Below are 16,987 nucleotides of genomic sequence, written 5' to 3' on the forward strand. Positions count from 1 at the left end.
TTAATGCAAAGAGGCTGGAGTTCAAGAATAGTGTTTTTTTTTTTTTTGCAGATGTACATGTTGTTGAAAAAGCCACAGTTGGAATACTGTGCTAAAGCCCCCTTGCCTTAAAGTAAGGATATAGTAGTATTAGAAGCAGTCCAAAGGAGGTTCACCAAGCTAATTCTGGAATAGTTGTGTTGTTTTATCAAGGGATGCTTGATAGTTCAAATGGTTCCGTTTATTATCAGATAATGTATACAACTTTAAATACTTGATCTTTGCAGACATCCACAAAAAACTAAAGAACCTCAAAAGAATGAATGACAGAAAAATGTTTGAACCCAAAAGCCGCCTCTCCCCCTCCCCTGCACAAGCAGCAGCAAGCATCAACACATCAACCTCCCCCTCCCCTCCACCCATTTCAGCAAAAAGTATCAGTGTCCACCACCCACCAAGCAATAGCAAAACACCCAAAAAAGAGACCATGATCTGCAGTCAACAAAAACTATTGTTTGCATCTACATTTAGAATGAGGGATGATTTTCTTGGGGGCTTACCAGGGTAAATGTTACGATGTTTCTACAAGTTGGAAGAAACACAAAAATGGCGATATAGCTGCAAAAATAATGGGCCTATCATTTAAAGCAGATTTATAAATTTCCTGATGGTAGTGCATCTCTGAAATCCTCTGCACCTGAGGGTGGTGGAGGCTGAATCATGAGTTATACTTAGTAGCGTTAAATGAATACTTGAAGGATCAAGGAATTGAAAGTTATGTGGAACTAGCACAGAAGAGCCAGAGCCAGCATAGATCAGCCTTGATCATATTGAATGATGGGACAAACTCACATGGTTTTGGCCAATGGCTGATTTGCCCAGCCAGTTTAACATTTACAGTTGTGAGATTAACATTTTAATTAGCAGCTTGTACTTCTATTTTCTTTCACTCCAGTAGATGCATTTGCACAGTGATGTTTTGTTCCTGAATATAGGGTTTTGCAATCCAAAAATGCTTCGTGCTCGATCTTCCTTATCAAAAACATGACAGTCCAATTGTCCCGCTTCTTATTTTGCTTTATGTGGTCTAAGGAGCTTGCAGGTCCTCCAATGAACTCCTGCCAAATTTTCTATTCAAGTTTATTTCCATCCTTTTGAGAAGTGGTGTTGCATTTTTGTAACTGAAAACTAAAATTTGCAATTTTCATTTCCTATCTATGACATATTGATGACTTGTGTTATTTTGAGGACATAAATCATATTCTTCTCTCATTGGGATCAAAGAATGGTGCAAATCAACAAGTACACATCTAGGAACAAGTCTTATTTTACTTGGTCTTGACACATCTAAGAGTACTGTGCTAGATTTCCTATTGACTAGCTTTCTATAGGTTAACGGTTTAAACAAGCTGTGAAAATTGTTTTAAAAACCTCTTGTTGTAATATGGTCATGAGATTGTCATTAAAAATAAACCCATATTCTTCAGGGATATTACCTGTCTCTCCAACCTAAAGGCTGATGCTTTCTGAAGTGGCCAAAAAAAAATCACTGTTGTAAAAAGAATTTGAAATATTAAGTTGGATCATTACCCTTGAGGCATTTAGAGATGGGTATTAAATGCAGCAATGTCCTTTACACATCCATGATCCATGAAATTGTATTTTAAATGTATGCACCATTTTTATCTGCATTGCTTTTGTAACCTCTGAAGTTCTTTGTGTGATGCAAATGTATGGTTGGTCTTGACATGTAAGATCATAAAACAAACTTTGAGTCAGAAATTACATTTTGTTTTCTTAAAAGCAAATTAACCAAATGCCTTTTAGGCATTTATAAGGCACTGGTGAGGCCTCACCTTGAGTATTGTAAACAGTTTTGGGCCCCTCATCTAAGAAAAGATGTGCTAGCATTGGAGAGGGTCCAGAGGAGGTTCACAAAGATGATTCCAGGAATGAAAGGGTTATCATACGAGGAATATTTGATGGCTCTGGGTCTGTACATACTGGAATTCAGAAGGATGGGGGGGGGCGGCGGTTCTCATTGAAACCTTTTGAATGTTGAAAGGCCTAGACAGAGTAGATGTGAAAAGTATGTGTCCAATGGTGGGAGAGTCTAGGACAAGAGGGCACAGCCTCAGGATAGAGGGGCGCCCTTTCAAAACGGAGATGCAGAAAAATTTCTTTAGCCCAAGGGTTGTGAATTTGTGGAATTTGTTGCCACGTGCAGCTGTGGAGGCCAGGTGGTGGGGTGTATTTAAGGCAGAGATTGATAGGTTCTTGATTGGACATGGCATCAAAGGTTATGGGGCAAAGGCTGGGAACTGGGGTTGAGGAAGAGGGGGAAAAAAGATCAGCCGTGGTTGAATGGCAAAGCAGACTCGATGGGCCAGATGCCCTAATTGTGCTCCTGTGTCTTACGGTTTCTATCATTTGCCAGTTTTGTTTCCATCTTGAAATGGTGAAAGTATTAGTCTTGCATTTCTCCACATTCTTATTTTAAGAAAATGTTATTTGCATGGGACTGGGAGAATTTCTATTTGCTGTTCATTAACTATGGTTCTATATCAGAACAGAAGTCTTCTATCTGTGGAGAAAATGTAACAGATTTGGACAATCATTTTGGAGCTTAGTGATCTTAGAATGGAAAAGTGAACTTGCTGAACATTGACATTTTCAAAAACCGAGGCTGTGCATAACACCTGGGTGTTACACACATAACTGCTGTCATGTAATTGGCTAAGACGACCCCTGTCTATGAAAAGATTGAATAAACCTTTTGGTAGATGACATAATGTCTTCAATTTTGTCATCTGTCAATGTTCCCTAATGTATCTCAAAATTGGAAACATGGAAACGCTATTAAAAACAACAAAGTTAATGTCCTGAAAAGGCCAAGTCTGAGTCTAGACCTCAATCCAATTGAGAATTAATGGTTGGACTGAAAGGGGCTGTTCACTCACGATCTCCATGCAATCCCACAGAGTTTGAGCAGTTTTGTAAAGAAGAATGGGGAAAAATTGCAGTGTCTAGTTGTACAAAGCTGATAGAGACCTATTTATGCAGACTCAAGGCTGTAATTGTTCCTAGAGGTGCATCTACACAATACTGGTTTGAAGGGGGCGAGTAATTATGCAGTCAAATATTTAATGTTCAGTAATTTCAAACAATTTAGACTGATTTAGCACTGACATCAACAGTGAAATGCTGTGAGAGGTTGGTCATGACTAAGACTGAACTCCTGCCTCAGCAAGGACCTGGACCCATTGCAATTTGCCTATTGCCACAATAGGTCAACAGTGGACGCAATCTCAATGGCTCTCCACAGGGCTTTAGACCACCTGGACAATAGAATAGGTCAATGGCAGACGCAATCTCAATGGCTCTCAACATGGCTTTAGACCACCTGGACATCACAAACACCTATGGCAGGATGCTGTTCATGGACTATAGCTCAGCATTTAATACCAACATTCCCACAATCCTGATTGAAAAGTTGCAGAACCTGGGCCTCTGTACCTCCCTCTGTAATTGGATCCTCGACTTCCTAACCAGAAGAACACAATTTGTGCAGATTGGTGATCTTCGCTGACAATCAACACTGATGCAACTCGGGGTGTGTGCTTAGCCTACTGCTCTACACTGCTATATACATGATGATGTGGCTAGGCATAGCTCAAATACCATCAATGAATTTGCTGACAATACAGATATTGTTGGTAGAATCTCAGTTGGTGACGAGAGGATGTACAGGAATGAGATATGCCAACTAGTGGAGTGCTGTCGCAGCAACCTGGCACTCAATGTCAGTAAGATGAAAGAGCTGATTGTGGACTTCAGGAAGGGTAAGATGAAGGAACACATGCCAATCCTCATAGAGGGATCAGAAGTGGAGAGAGTGAGCAGTTTCAAGTTCCTGGTGTCAGGATCTCTGAGGATCCAACCTGGTCCCAACATATCGATGTAACTATAAAGAAGGCAAGGTAGCGGCTATACTTCATTAGGAGTTTGAAGAGATTTGGCATGTCAACAAATACACTCAAAAACTTCTGTAGATGTACAGTGGAGAGCATTCTGACAGGCTGCATCACTGTCTGGTATGGGGGGAGGGCTACTGCACAGGACCAAAAGAAGCTGCAAACGGTTGTAAATCTAGTCAATTCCATCTTGGGTACCAGCCTACAAAGTACCCAGGACATCTTCAGGGAGCGGTGTTTCAGAAAAGCACCATCCATGATTAAGGACCTCCAGCACCCAGGGCATCACTGTTATCATCAGGTAGAAGGTACAGAAGCCTGAAGGCACACACTCAGTGATTCAGACACAGCTTCTTCCCCTCTGCCATCTAATTCCTAAATGGACATTGAACCCTTGCACACTACCTCACTTTTTAAAAATATATAGTATTGCTGTTTGCACGGTTTTTAATCTATTCAATATGTATACTGTATATTATAACTGATTTACTTATTATTTTAATTTTTTTTCCTCTTCTATGTTATGTATTTCCATTGTACTGCTGCTGCTCTGTTAACAAATTTCACGTCACATGCCGGTGATAATAAACCTGATTCTGATTCACATTTGTAGAAGTTTGTTTTCACTTTGACATGAAAGAATCTTTTCCTGTTGATCAAATTAAAAGTCAAATTAAATCCACTGTGATTCAATCTTGTAAAAGAATAAATAATGAAAACATCCAAAGGGGTTGGATACTTTTTATAGGCACTGCATTTTCAACTCAATAAGGTCATTGTCCAAATTTGCTTTTGCTAATTTAACTACCTAATTTATTTGAAGAATTAAAGCTCCCATTATTTGTACTAGATTGGCCATACACTTCCTCTTATTTTTTGATTAATTCTTCCAAAATATTTTTGTCGCACCGCACTCCGCTATAAAGCATTCTGTCGATTTTATCATGAGATTTTTAATTGCCACCCTTCATCTCCTCTAATCTACATAACCTTTAACTCTCAAGCTCATTTTCTTTGCAAATGCTCTGTGCCTTCTACCTGACGCACTTTATTTGTTGTACCAGTGTTCACATTAGAATCAATCTCTAGGTAAAATGGCTTCTCCTCATTTCTGCATTAGATTGTTTAGTCTCTCTTCTGCATTCGACTTTTCATTCTAGTTCGTTCTACAATTAAAAATATATTATTGGCTCTGCCTTGCATTCTGTAGTTTCTAATCTTGAAGACTTATATCAGGTCATCTTTTCTGGAGAAAATAGATTAAAAACACTCAGTTTCAGTGAATTCCCTGTAAATGTTTTCATCACATTTTCTGAAGCTTCTGTATCCTTTTATTATATAGGTACTATAACTGTTCACATCCTGATAGTTTAGACACTGTAATCTTCCCAGGTGCACACAATGACCTCTGAATGCTTTCAATGTCTGTTTTAAAAATTATTGATCCATTATCTGTAAGTTATGTGTCTTGCTTTGAATTTTTTTTGTCTTTCTGTCCTGGTGACAGTCTGTCTGGCAAGGAGAAGGACTGGCCGGCAGCATTCGTTGTCATTTGATATCTCTTCAGTTTCTGGTTGCCCTGGCTTCCCAAGGTTTAGTATTTGGGGATTTATCTTGCTGAATCTGATGAGAATTTAACTTTCATAAATGAAGACAGTAAGAAGGTCACCTTCAATTCATGATAGGTTTCCTGCTGAGATTAGTGTTTATAGAGCTGTGATGCCTAATTGCAGTTGACCAGTCCTGCAGAGTTTACTTATCCTCCATTGATGTAGGGTGGGGTGGTTGATGTGAATAGCCACAAAGTGAAACTACAGTATGTACAATCTGATACTGCTGTGGTGTTCAGAGAAATATATTTTCACATTTTATATTTTAGATAATTAGATACCACTAATAATATGGCAGTTCAGGTAACAGAACTTTAACCTCGTGGAATTCACAAATCACTACCAAAAAAAATCTGGCATACAGAATAATAAAAATGTGCTCTTGTGAATTTTGTTTTTGAAAAAGTATAATAATCACATTTTAAACATGCACAGATGATACAATTTTGCATCACAGAAAATGCAAGACCATTTTCTTGGAATGCACTTCCATCCCCATCATGCAGAGATTGTGTCTTGCTCTGAGCACATTTATGATTTTTTTTACATGCTCTCATGGTTCTCTTCATATTTAAATTCATTTTACCCCATTCTCAATTCCAGCGTTGCCTCAGGATGATTGTTGTGGTTTAATCTGCAGTGTGTGGAAGACAGTTGAACATTATTCTCTTTGCAGGGCATTGCCTATAAAACCACACTGTTCAATAACTATGTAAATAAAAATTGATGTGATCTGCTTGATGAATTTCCAATCCTGTTTATGCATAACAAAACAGCAAAACAGGTTACTTGGCCCCTCAAGCCTGCCCAGAGATCAATATATTCATGGCTCATCTCCTCTCCTGTACCAGTTCCCCATAGTTCATGATTCCCTCATCTTTCAAAATTATATCTACTCTTTAAATACCTCCATTGATCTTGCCTGCACTTGTCCTTCTGGATAAGAAAATTCCAGAGATTCACCATTGCCTGAGAGAAGAAATTTTTGAATAACTTAGCTTTAAATGATGGCTCCTAATCTTGTAATTCTTCTCTTCATTGTTCACTCTCTTACCCCCTTCCCCAAAAAAAACAGGATCTCTTGTATTTATTTAAGATTATACTTTTAAATGCCAGAGAATATAGATCTAATTTCTTTAGTTGCTCATGATAAAGATAACACTGTTATCCCAGGAATTAGCCTGTTAAATCTCTTTTGGACTGTCACCAATGCTGATGTACCTCTACTTACTTAGCTGAACTATAACTGTGGATGGTATTTCAGGAGTGCCCTGTATAATTTTAACAGTACTTAACCTAGTTTTAAATTCTAACACACTTGTAATAAAGCCCAATATGCTGTCTTCTCAATAATTTGTTATTATAGCCTGCTGATTTACATCTAGATCTTAATGTACTTCGCTCATCTACAATTTCTCTATATTTAGATAGCCTGTCTTTAGATTCTTACAAAATGCATGACTTCACACTTTCCCACATTAGCTTCCATTTGCCAAGTTTGTTCCCTCACTCATTCAGCCTGTCAGTATCCTGGTGCAGAATCCAAATGTCCTCTTGTAAACTTGCTCTCCAATCTATTTTAATGTCATCAGTGTTCCATCCTTCAGTTCTTTAATATAAACTGTAAATAATTGAAGGCCAACTTTGCATCATCCATTAATTACATCCTTCTAATCAGTAAAAGACCTATTTGTTTGTTCTGTCTAGCTGACTTCTCTGAGAAATGTCTTAGCAATCTGTGCTTACATTTTTCCTAATTTCTTGAGCTCTTTTCTTAGCAACAACTTTGTGTGACATTTTATCAAAAGTTGCCTTGAAATCCAAATATAGGTCCCCCTCTATTGACTCTGCTTGTTATATCCACTAAGAACTAAACAGTTGTCTATTGAACAATAGAAAAATTCTATTTCCAAAAGGTGAAAAAATTCTAGTTATTATTGCAGGATGAGCTGTTCAGATTCTCTAGTCACCCAAATTTTGCCTCCATTGTTCCTTCTACATGTAGAATGTATTGCATACATCCAACAAGACCCTAATCAACTGTTCTATAAATGATGAGGGAAGAGAGGACGATATGTTTGTGCCTGTTTTTATTTAAAAATTTAGATGTGTATTAAAATGTAATTGTGCTTCAATTTTTTTTTGAATTAGACATCTGCTTCAGATCAAACACTTGACAGCTCATTAAGATGTGTGGAATTTCAGTCCATTCTCTTTTTATAAACCATCACAATCACATGTTAGTCCTGATGAAGGGTCTTGGCCTGAAACGTCGACTGTACCTCTTCCTAGAGATGCTGCCTGGCCTGCTGCGTTCACCAGCAACTTTGATGTGTGTTACATCACAAGTTAGCTTCCTTTTGTTTGACAATGAATTGTATTGAATTGGAGGAGGATCACAAAAAGTTAAATGTAATTTGAGTTAAAATGTCTTCAGATTTTGTTTGAGGAAATATTGTTCAGACTTTATTGTTAGATTTCTCCACTGAATTTTGTTTTTGACAAGTTGACTTTTTTTATAAATTCAGTCAATAGTTCCTGCAATTTTGGAGCATAGTTATCAAATTTATAAACTATTCCTGAAGTATATTTCTGGGTCACTGATTTCATGCAGAAATTTGCTTTGCCCTTTTATTCTGTAATGAGAATTAAGTGAATTTACAAGTTGTTAGTGGATAGTGTTAAATTTTCTTTGAAGATGTTTGGAAACACTATTTACACTAGGGAAATCCTTAATGTAAACAAAAATTGATTTGTACATTAGTGTCAATAGAACCACCTCCTTTGGTAGCTCAATGTGCATTGATGGGTGTTAATGTATCTAAATGTCTATTGAAAAGAAATGAAGTGAATGATTAGGAGACTGGAGTACTGGATGGAAAATGAAAGTCATAATTTAAAAGTAGAATGGAATACTTGTTATAAATGAGAAGAGAATTAGCACCAGAAACCAACTGCAGTACTTATAAATTGATGTTATGACATGGAGAACTGATGATATACTACAAAGTATAATAAGTAACCATAGTGCTGCTTTATTTGACATCGTCGTCGTGGCTATCCCTCGAGGTCGAGGATGATGGTCTTCGTTTTGAAGAAGTGGCCCACAGAGTGAAGGCACCTGTGTGTGTACTTGATGTTGCACTCCAAGAAGCACACGATACTTCACAGATCAACCAACTGATTCCAATGGCATGGAAACCACAACGATTAGAGCTGATGGATTTGTTGCAGCCTTCATCCGCCTTCACAGCCGTTGAGTTCGAAGTAACTTCGTCCGCCTGTTCCATCGTTGAGGTCTTGGCTGGATTGTTCTTTGCCAGGGACCTCACCCTCGACCTTACCACCATGGGTGACCCTACCAAGAGCATAGCTCCAGACGGCATAGCTCTTGGGATCACAGGACCACACAAGCTTCTCCACCACGACAAGGTGACAATCCACGGAGAAGGCTGCTTTATTAGTATTACTGGATTTAAAGGAGGTGAGCTTAGTTAGCTTGACAATAGCTTATGGAAACTTGAAAGAAACAAAAATTGCCATTAATGTTGACAAATAATCAAAACCTTGGTAAAGGCCATAAGGAGCAGAATCAGGTCATTTGGCCCATCAAGTCTGCTCTGCCATTCAATCATGGCTGATCCTTTTCTCCCCCCCTCCTCAGCCCCACTCCCCGGCCTTCTCCCTGTAACCTTTGATGCCGTATCCAATGAAGAACCTATCAAGCTCTGCCTTAAATACACCCAATGACCTGGCCTCCGCAGCCGCCTGTGGTAATAAATTCCACAAATTTGCTACCCTTTGGCTAAAGAAATTTCTCCTTAACTGTTTTAAGTGGACGCCCTTCTATCCTGAGACTGTGCCCTCTTGTCCTAGACTCCCCCACCATGGGAAGCGTCCTTTCCACATCTACCATGTCTAGACCTTTTAACACTTGGAAGGTTTCAATGAGATCCACCCTCATCCTTCTAAATTCCAGCGAGTACAGACCCAGAGCAATCAAATGTTCCTCGTATAATAACCCTTTCATTCCCGGAATCATCCTTCTGAACTTCCTCTGAACCCTCCAATGCCAGCACGTCTTTTCTTAGATGAGAAGCCCAGAACTGTTCACAATACTCAAGGTGAGGCCTCACCGGTACCTTTTAAAATCACAGCATCACATCCCAGCTTTTGTATTCTAGACCTTTTGAAATTAATGCTAACATTGCACTTGCCTTCTTCACCACCAACTCTACCTGCAGGTTAACCTTTAGGGTATCCTGCACAAGGACTTTCAAGTCCCTTTGTGTATCAGATTTCAGGATTTTCTTCCCATTTAGAAAATAATCTGCACATTTATTTCTTCTACCAAAATGTATGACTGTGCATTTTCCAACTGTATTTCATTTGCTACTTTCTTGCCCATTCTCCTATTCTAAGTCCTTCTGCAGCCTACCTGCTTCCTCAACACTACCTGCCGCTCCACCAATCTTTGTATCATCTGCAAACTTGGCAAGATTAAACCTGCTTCTGATTCAACTCATATTGATCAAGTGTAATGTCCATTTGTATTTTTTTGTAAAATAATAGTTCATGGTGTATTAATGATTCATGGAACTTTAAAAATTGTTTTGAAAGATTAATGCAGCCAATATTATTTGTGTTTAAAATAAAAACAGTTAGAGGAACTCTGCAGGTCATACAGCATTTGTGGAGGCAAAGGATTGTTGATGTTAATCCTGATGCATTGTTTTGATCCAAAGATAAACATGATTTTACTTTCATAGATTGTCTGATCTGCTAAATTACTCCAGCAGTTTTCCTCCAGATTACAGTATTTGCTGTATCTTGTGTCTCCAAATTATTTATACTGAATTTCTGAATAAATAATTTTAATGTAACAAAAATAGGAAGTTCAAAATTATTTGTATATTTGCATATTGTAGCAATTTTAGTGCTGTTTTACCGTGTTGTAAAGAAAATGTAGTTTTATAGCATTGAGATTATTAAAATTTAAGAGTTCGATGAATAAAGTCTGTGACCTGGGTTCAATCCTGACCTCTGGCCACTCTATCACACTCCTCTGTTTATGCTGGCTATCTTCCCTCTTAGACCTGATGCAGGGTTTTGAGCAGAATGTCAACAATTTCTCTCTTGCCTTGCCACCGGCTGCCCCACAGATGCTACTCAATCTGTTAAGTTCCTCCATCAGATTGCTTGTAACTGTAGATTCCAGCATCTGCAAGTGTCTTATGCCAACCTGCCAGGATATTGGTCCCCCTCCAGTTCAAGTGCAACTTGTCCCTCTTGACCAGATCTCTTCTGCCCAGTAATCCAATTGGTTCAAAAATTTGAATCCCTATTTCTGCACCATCTTCTCAGCTACATGTTCATCTGCTCTATCCTCCTATTCCTACCTTTTCCAATTTCCTGAACTTTGTGGGCACCATAATTATTACTAAATATTTTTTTAAATTCCAGATTATCGTTTAGTGGTACTGGAATTCACAGATCAAAGTGGGATAGCAAATTAGTGCAGGCAACAGAAGGTTTAGAGTTGTTTCTGCACACTGAACACAAGTGCCAGTAACCTTATTTGCCTTTAGATTCTGCAGTGCAGATGGGGATCCAGTGGCATCCTACTTGCATCTATAACATACACTTCCACCACTTTGATTTGTTTCAAATTTTCCTGGCTCAAATAGCTTATCTTTACCATTGGTGTCCAATCCCTCTGCATTTGCATCCTACATTAAAATGGTCTTAGGGTACTTTGACTCTTCATTCCAAAGAGGCCTAATCTGTTCCCATCCACCAACACAATCATTTGCCTGACTGAACTCATTTTATAAACAGCTTTTTCTTTATCTCCTCCAATACTCGATCATAAAGGTGTAGCTATTGGAATACATATTAGCCCAAACTCTGCAAGTTTTTTTATCCTGCTCTTCCCTTCATATGGTCCATCTCTGACTCTTCCCTTCTCTTTCTGAATCCCATGTCACAAAAACCTTACAGACTCACACAGCCATCTATTCTTTTCAGCTTCTCCCAGCTTTATAAGATTGAGCTTGAGAAATGTAACTTCACTGTACAGTGGATTTTGGTTAATTGGACTATTGGTTAATTCATATTTATTGGCCACTTATTCGGGGACAGTTTTTAAAGAACAAAAACTAAGAGAAAATAGCTAGGCTTCCCTTCATTTATTTGTGGCACTATGTTATTTAATTGGGACAGGAGACTGTTGCTGACCGGTTTCTAACCAGCAACAGTTGTGTACACTTGTGTGGCTGTTAGACACAGCACTGTGCTTAAAGGGAACAGTTTTTAAATGGCATCAGTTGCATGTGCTTATCTTTTTATCCATTTGGGCTAATGAATGCTGATTGGGGGGGGGAGAAACAGCAATTTTTGATCATTTTGATTTTTATTTTCTCTTTTTAAAAAATTTCAGATCTTTGCAAGATTCCACGAAAAGATTTGATACCAGTCTAAAAAAAATTACCTTAGGAGTTTGCACTGATTTTTTTCATTTACTGTCAATCAAAAGAACATGGCAGCATACATTGAATGAATTCATCCATCGATAACCATTACGGACTAATACAATTTTATTGCACTACAGTAGTATTGGTAGTGTTCTTATTTGTTCTGTATTTCATTTAAATACCTTTTTAACTGTTTCAGTAAACCGGTTAATTGGGGCAGCTGTTTAATTGGGCCAAAATGTATTGGTCCTGATATGTGCCAATTAACCAGAATTCACTGTATTAATATTCCCCCCACCCCACAGGCCACATTTCCATATTGGTAAGACTGGACAAGGCCAGGTTGTATAATTAATGGGACTAGACAGTCTTTTAACAGAAGAGAAGTGTTCTTTCAGAAAGCCATTGAGCCATCCACAAAATCATTCTGTCCCCTTTGTCTATGGCTATGTCCACACTAAACTGGATACTTTTGAAAATGCCGGTTTCACGTAAAAACGATAGGCATCCACACCAGGCATTTTTGAAAATATCTCTGTGCACATTAAAACAGAGATTTGGGCGAATCTCCTACTGGGCACGTGCAGGACACACAGGACACATCGAAGGGGAAACAGTATACTTGGTGCACATTTGTCCAGTTACAGATTAGAAAAACTTGAAAGGAAATTGCCAAACGAAAGACTTGGTGAGCGTTTGTCCAGAAACATTTCCTACAGCCATAGTCTCTTCACTGATGAAAGGGACGACAGCTACAACTAAATGCAATAAGGCTTGTTACTGAGCAAAAGTGAAATTTGCTGTTACCTCATTTGTTTGCCTTTACTTTTGCCATGTCTTTGTGTACTATTTTGCTGTATTTAACATGTGCAATAAAACAAGTTACTGGGCAAAAGTGACAATTGCATCTATTGAATGTTTGCACAAGCAATACATTAAAGCACCTTGTTAAATGTATAAAACATGGCTGCATCAGTGTTATCTTGTATTTCCATACAGTGTTACATTAGGCTGTTACACATCTATTGTCAGTTATTGTTGTGGTGTTGGAGGTTGTGTTCAAGAAAACAATGAAATGCTGCCCTGCCGCCACCATTTGTTCTGGCATGTCATGATGGTGGTTTTAGAAATAGCCGGTTACCCCGTACACACCACACCGGATATTAGGCATTTTCAGATTTAGTCACTCTGGAGAGTGTTTCTGAAAAGCTCTGTTTTCGGGGGAGGAAAACACAGTGTTTTTGTGTGTGTGCCTGTGTCTGTCTCTCCCCCCCCCCCGCCCCATACCACGAACTGAACTTTACTCATCATCGTAACACTGTATCCATTTACCCCTAGGCTTCAAGAAGCTTGGTTTTTATATTTGAACACTTATATATATAATCTTTGCTAACCTGTTTGATATATCTGAATTTTATTACTGTATTGTGTAGTTACTAATAAGTACCATTAGTTAATAGCAATACCAGACTCCAAGGTATATTCCATTTCTGCTGGTTCTTTAACCCGTCACGATAACATTATTATGTAAAAGGGTTTTTAGCACAGTTTTGTGGTTTAGGTTTTAGAGTTCAATAAAATGTTACAGGTTTCGTTAAACGTAAAACATCTCACTTTGTTTTATTTGTGGAAATGTAGAAAGGCATGTAGGATCCCAGCCTTCATTAGCTTGAGCAAGGAATATAAAAACATGAAGGTTATAGTAATTGTATCTGAGCTGCAGTACTTTTGAGATGCTTTAAAACAAACTGAAATAAGCATAGAAGATTATGCTGGCAAATGGGATTAGGGTGAGATAGAGAAAAGATTGAGAGGAATACATAGTAGGCCAATGGACTACACACTTTTTTGATCCTGAAAAATTCAACCTTTTCAGATACATCAGGTCAGTACTTAATGAGAGATCATAAACTGTAACTTCAACCCTCTTTTCTCTTTCTCCACAGATAAGCCTGACCTGCTGAGTATTTCCAACATTTTCTATTTACCTTGGTAAGTTATTGGCATTGCATGCTGACACAGTCAACAATTCCTTTCCTCAGTTTACTAAGAAAAAATGAGAGCAGGCAAAGGTTATATTGGATATCCCCCTCTTTTTATGAACAGGATTTAAGGATGGCTCTGTGAAGTTGAGCTGATACCAGTATTGTAAACACATCAGAGTAGCCTAAATGATGGTGTAGCTACTCTGGAGTGTGGACCTTCAGCAAAAAAAAAGGGTTATTTAGATAGAGACTACAGTTGCGCTGCTCTGATTGATGCCAAATTTTGATGGATTACGATGGCAGTAGTGTTTTGTCTGACAAGTGTGCTAGTCATGATTGTAATTTCAAACACTATTGATGAGTAACATTTCAAATGCCTCCTAGACTAGATTCTATACAAATCACCTGATCTGCCCCCTTTCATTAATTCCAAGTGGTGTACTGATATTTTGGCTGAGTGTTTGTGTTGCTTCTTTATGTATATTTAAGGCAGAGGTTCACCTAAGACAACACTTCACCTGTGAGTCTGTTGCGGTCGTTTATTGTGTTTGGTGTTCCCAGTGTGGCCTCCTGTACATTGGTGAGACCCAATGTACATTAGGAGACCACTTCGAGCCCAGAACAAGTGGATCTCCCAGTGACCATCCATTTTAATTCCACTTCCCATTCCCATATGTTCACCCATGGCTGCCTCCACTGTCGTGATGGGGCTACACTTAGACTGGAGGAACAGCACCTTATACACTGTGGCATGAACATTGATTTTGCAAATTTCCGATAATGCCCCCTCTATTTCCCATCCCCTTTTCTCTCTCTCGCCTCATCTCCTTGCCCGTCCCATCTGCTCCCTCTGGTGCTCCTTCCCACTTTGTCTGTCTTCCAGTGCCTTCTGTCTTTTTCACCAATCAACTGCCCAGCTCTTTACTTCATCCTTACCCCCCCCCCCCCCAGGTTTCACCTATGATCTGGTGGGTTTTTTTTCTCTTTCTCTCTTTCTTTCTCTCTCTCCCTCTCCCTCTCCCTCTCCCTCTCCCTCTCCCTCTCCCTCTCCCTCTCCCTCTCCCTCTCCCTCTCCCTCGCCCTCGCCCTCGCCCTCGCCCTCGCCCTCGCCCTCGCCCTCGCCCTCTCCCTCGCCCTCGCCCTCGCCCTCGCCCTCGCCCTCTCCCTCGCCCTCGCCCTCGCCCTCGCCCTCTCCCTCTCCCTCGCCCTCGCCCTCGCCCTCGCCCTCGCCCTCTCCCTCTCCCTCGCCCTCGCCCTCGCCCTCGCCCTCTCCCCCCTCTCTCTCCCCCCTCTCTCTCCCCCCTCTCTCTCCCCCCTCTCTCTCCCCCCCTCTCTCTCCCCCCCTCTCTCTCCCCCCCTCTCTCTCCCCCCCTCTCTCCCCCCCCCTCTCTCCCCCCCTCTCTCCCCCCCTCTCTCCCCCCCTCTCTCCCCCCCTCTCTCCCCCCCTCTCTCCCCCCCTCTCTCCCCCCCTCTCTCCCCCCCCTCTCTCCCCCCCCTCTCTCCCCCCCCTCTCTCCCCCCCCTCTCTCCCCCCCTCTCTCCCCCCCCTCTCTCCCCCCCCTCTCTCCCCCCCCCCTCTCCCCCCCCCCTCTCTCCCCCCCCTCTCTCCCCCCCCTCTCTCCCCCCCCTCTCTCCCCCCCCTCTCTCCCCCCCTCTCTCCCCCCCCTCTCTCCCCCCCCTCTCTCCCCCCCCTCTCTCCCCCCCCTCTCTCCCCCCCCTCTCTCCCCCCCCCTCTCTCTCCCCCCCTCTCTCTCCCCCCCCTCTCTCCCCCCCCCCTCTCTCCCCCCCCCTCTCTCCCCCCCCTCTCTCCCCCCCCTCTCTCCCCCCCCTCTCTCCCCCCCCTCTCTCCCCCCCCTCTCTCCCCCCCCTCTCTCCCCCCCCCTCTCTCCCCCCCCTCTCCCCCCCCTCTCCCCCCCCTCTCTCTCTCCCCCCCCTCTCTCTCTCCCCCCCCTCTCTCTCTCTCCCCCCCCCTCTCTCTCTCCCCCCCTCTCTCTCTCTCTTTCTTTTCCCCTCCTCCTCCCTCCCCCACCTGTTAAATGCACTGTTCGGCTTTTTTCCTCCAGTCTTGCTGAAGGGTTTCAGCCCAAAACATCAACTGTACTTTTTTCCATAGATGCTGCCTGGTCTGCTGAGTTCCCTCAGCATTTTGTGTGTGTTGTAAGGCAGAGGTTGATAGATTCTTCATTGGTCATGGCATGAAGGAATATGAGGAGAAGACAGAAGATTAGAGGTGAGGGGAAAATTAGATCAGCTATAATGAAATGATGGAGCAGACTCGATGGGCCAAGCAGTCTAATTCTGTTCTGATATCTTGTGGTCTTAAGTAAAAATCAGCAATGCACTTCATTGTCTATGTTGACCTGATGCCATAAGACTTTATGAGCTTTGGAGTAATTTTTGTTTAGTTTTGACATCTGGGCATTATTGACAGGGTCAGCATTTTTCCCATCACTAAGTGCTGTCAAATTAGGTGGTAAACTACTGCATATACTCTGAATATATTCCCTCACTGCAGTTGAGCAAAAAGTTTCAGGATTTAGACCAATAATGATTTAATTCTGATGGCCTTTCCAAGTTGAGATGTTGCCCTTGGAGGTGAACCTATAGTTGTTGATATTCCCTTGTACTTGTTCTTCTTGTCTTTCTTGGTATAAAGGTCAAGCATTTGGGAGTTACAGTCAGAGTAGCCAAGGCAAATAATTCTATGGCATTTTGTAGATGGTACAACCTGCAGCTTGTTGGTGCTGTATTCAATGAGGCAAACGGTGACTATTCCATCACACCCGTGATTTGTGCTTTCTAAATGGTGGAAAGGCTCATTATCGTGAACTTCAGACTGTCACTCCTAACCTCAACAAAGTGCTCATGGCTCTTGAAGGGGTATCTTGGTGGTTGGTTAGGCCATATCTGGAGATAGTAATGGTGAAGTCTGGGATGTTGGGTGAAGGAAATATTTCTGAGATTATG

The 16,987-nt window shown here is 41.0% G+C and overlaps 1 protein-coding gene across 2 annotated transcripts in view; it reads left to right on the plus strand.

Moving 5' to 3' along the window:
* The window catches only part of bmpr1aa (bone morphogenetic protein receptor, type IAa), a 273,301-nt gene that overhangs the window by 85,496 nt on the left and 170,818 nt on the right, over nt 1-16,987 (plus strand). The window contains exon 2 of one of the 2 annotated variants that reach the window (XM_072282486.1): nt 13,983-14,028. The exons of the other annotated variant lie outside the window; for it this stretch is intronic. The gene's annotated coding sequence lies outside the window, so the exon portion shown is untranslated. The remainder of the gene's footprint in view (nt 1-13,982; nt 14,029-16,987) is intronic. 2 annotated transcript variants of the gene reach the window in all.

Source organism: Mobula birostris, chromosome 18, assembly GCF_030028105.1.
Source record: "Mobula birostris isolate sMobBir1 chromosome 18, sMobBir1.hap1, whole genome shotgun sequence".
In the NCBI taxonomy this organism is placed as follows: domain Eukaryota; kingdom Metazoa; phylum Chordata; class Chondrichthyes; order Myliobatiformes; family Myliobatidae; genus Mobula; species Mobula birostris.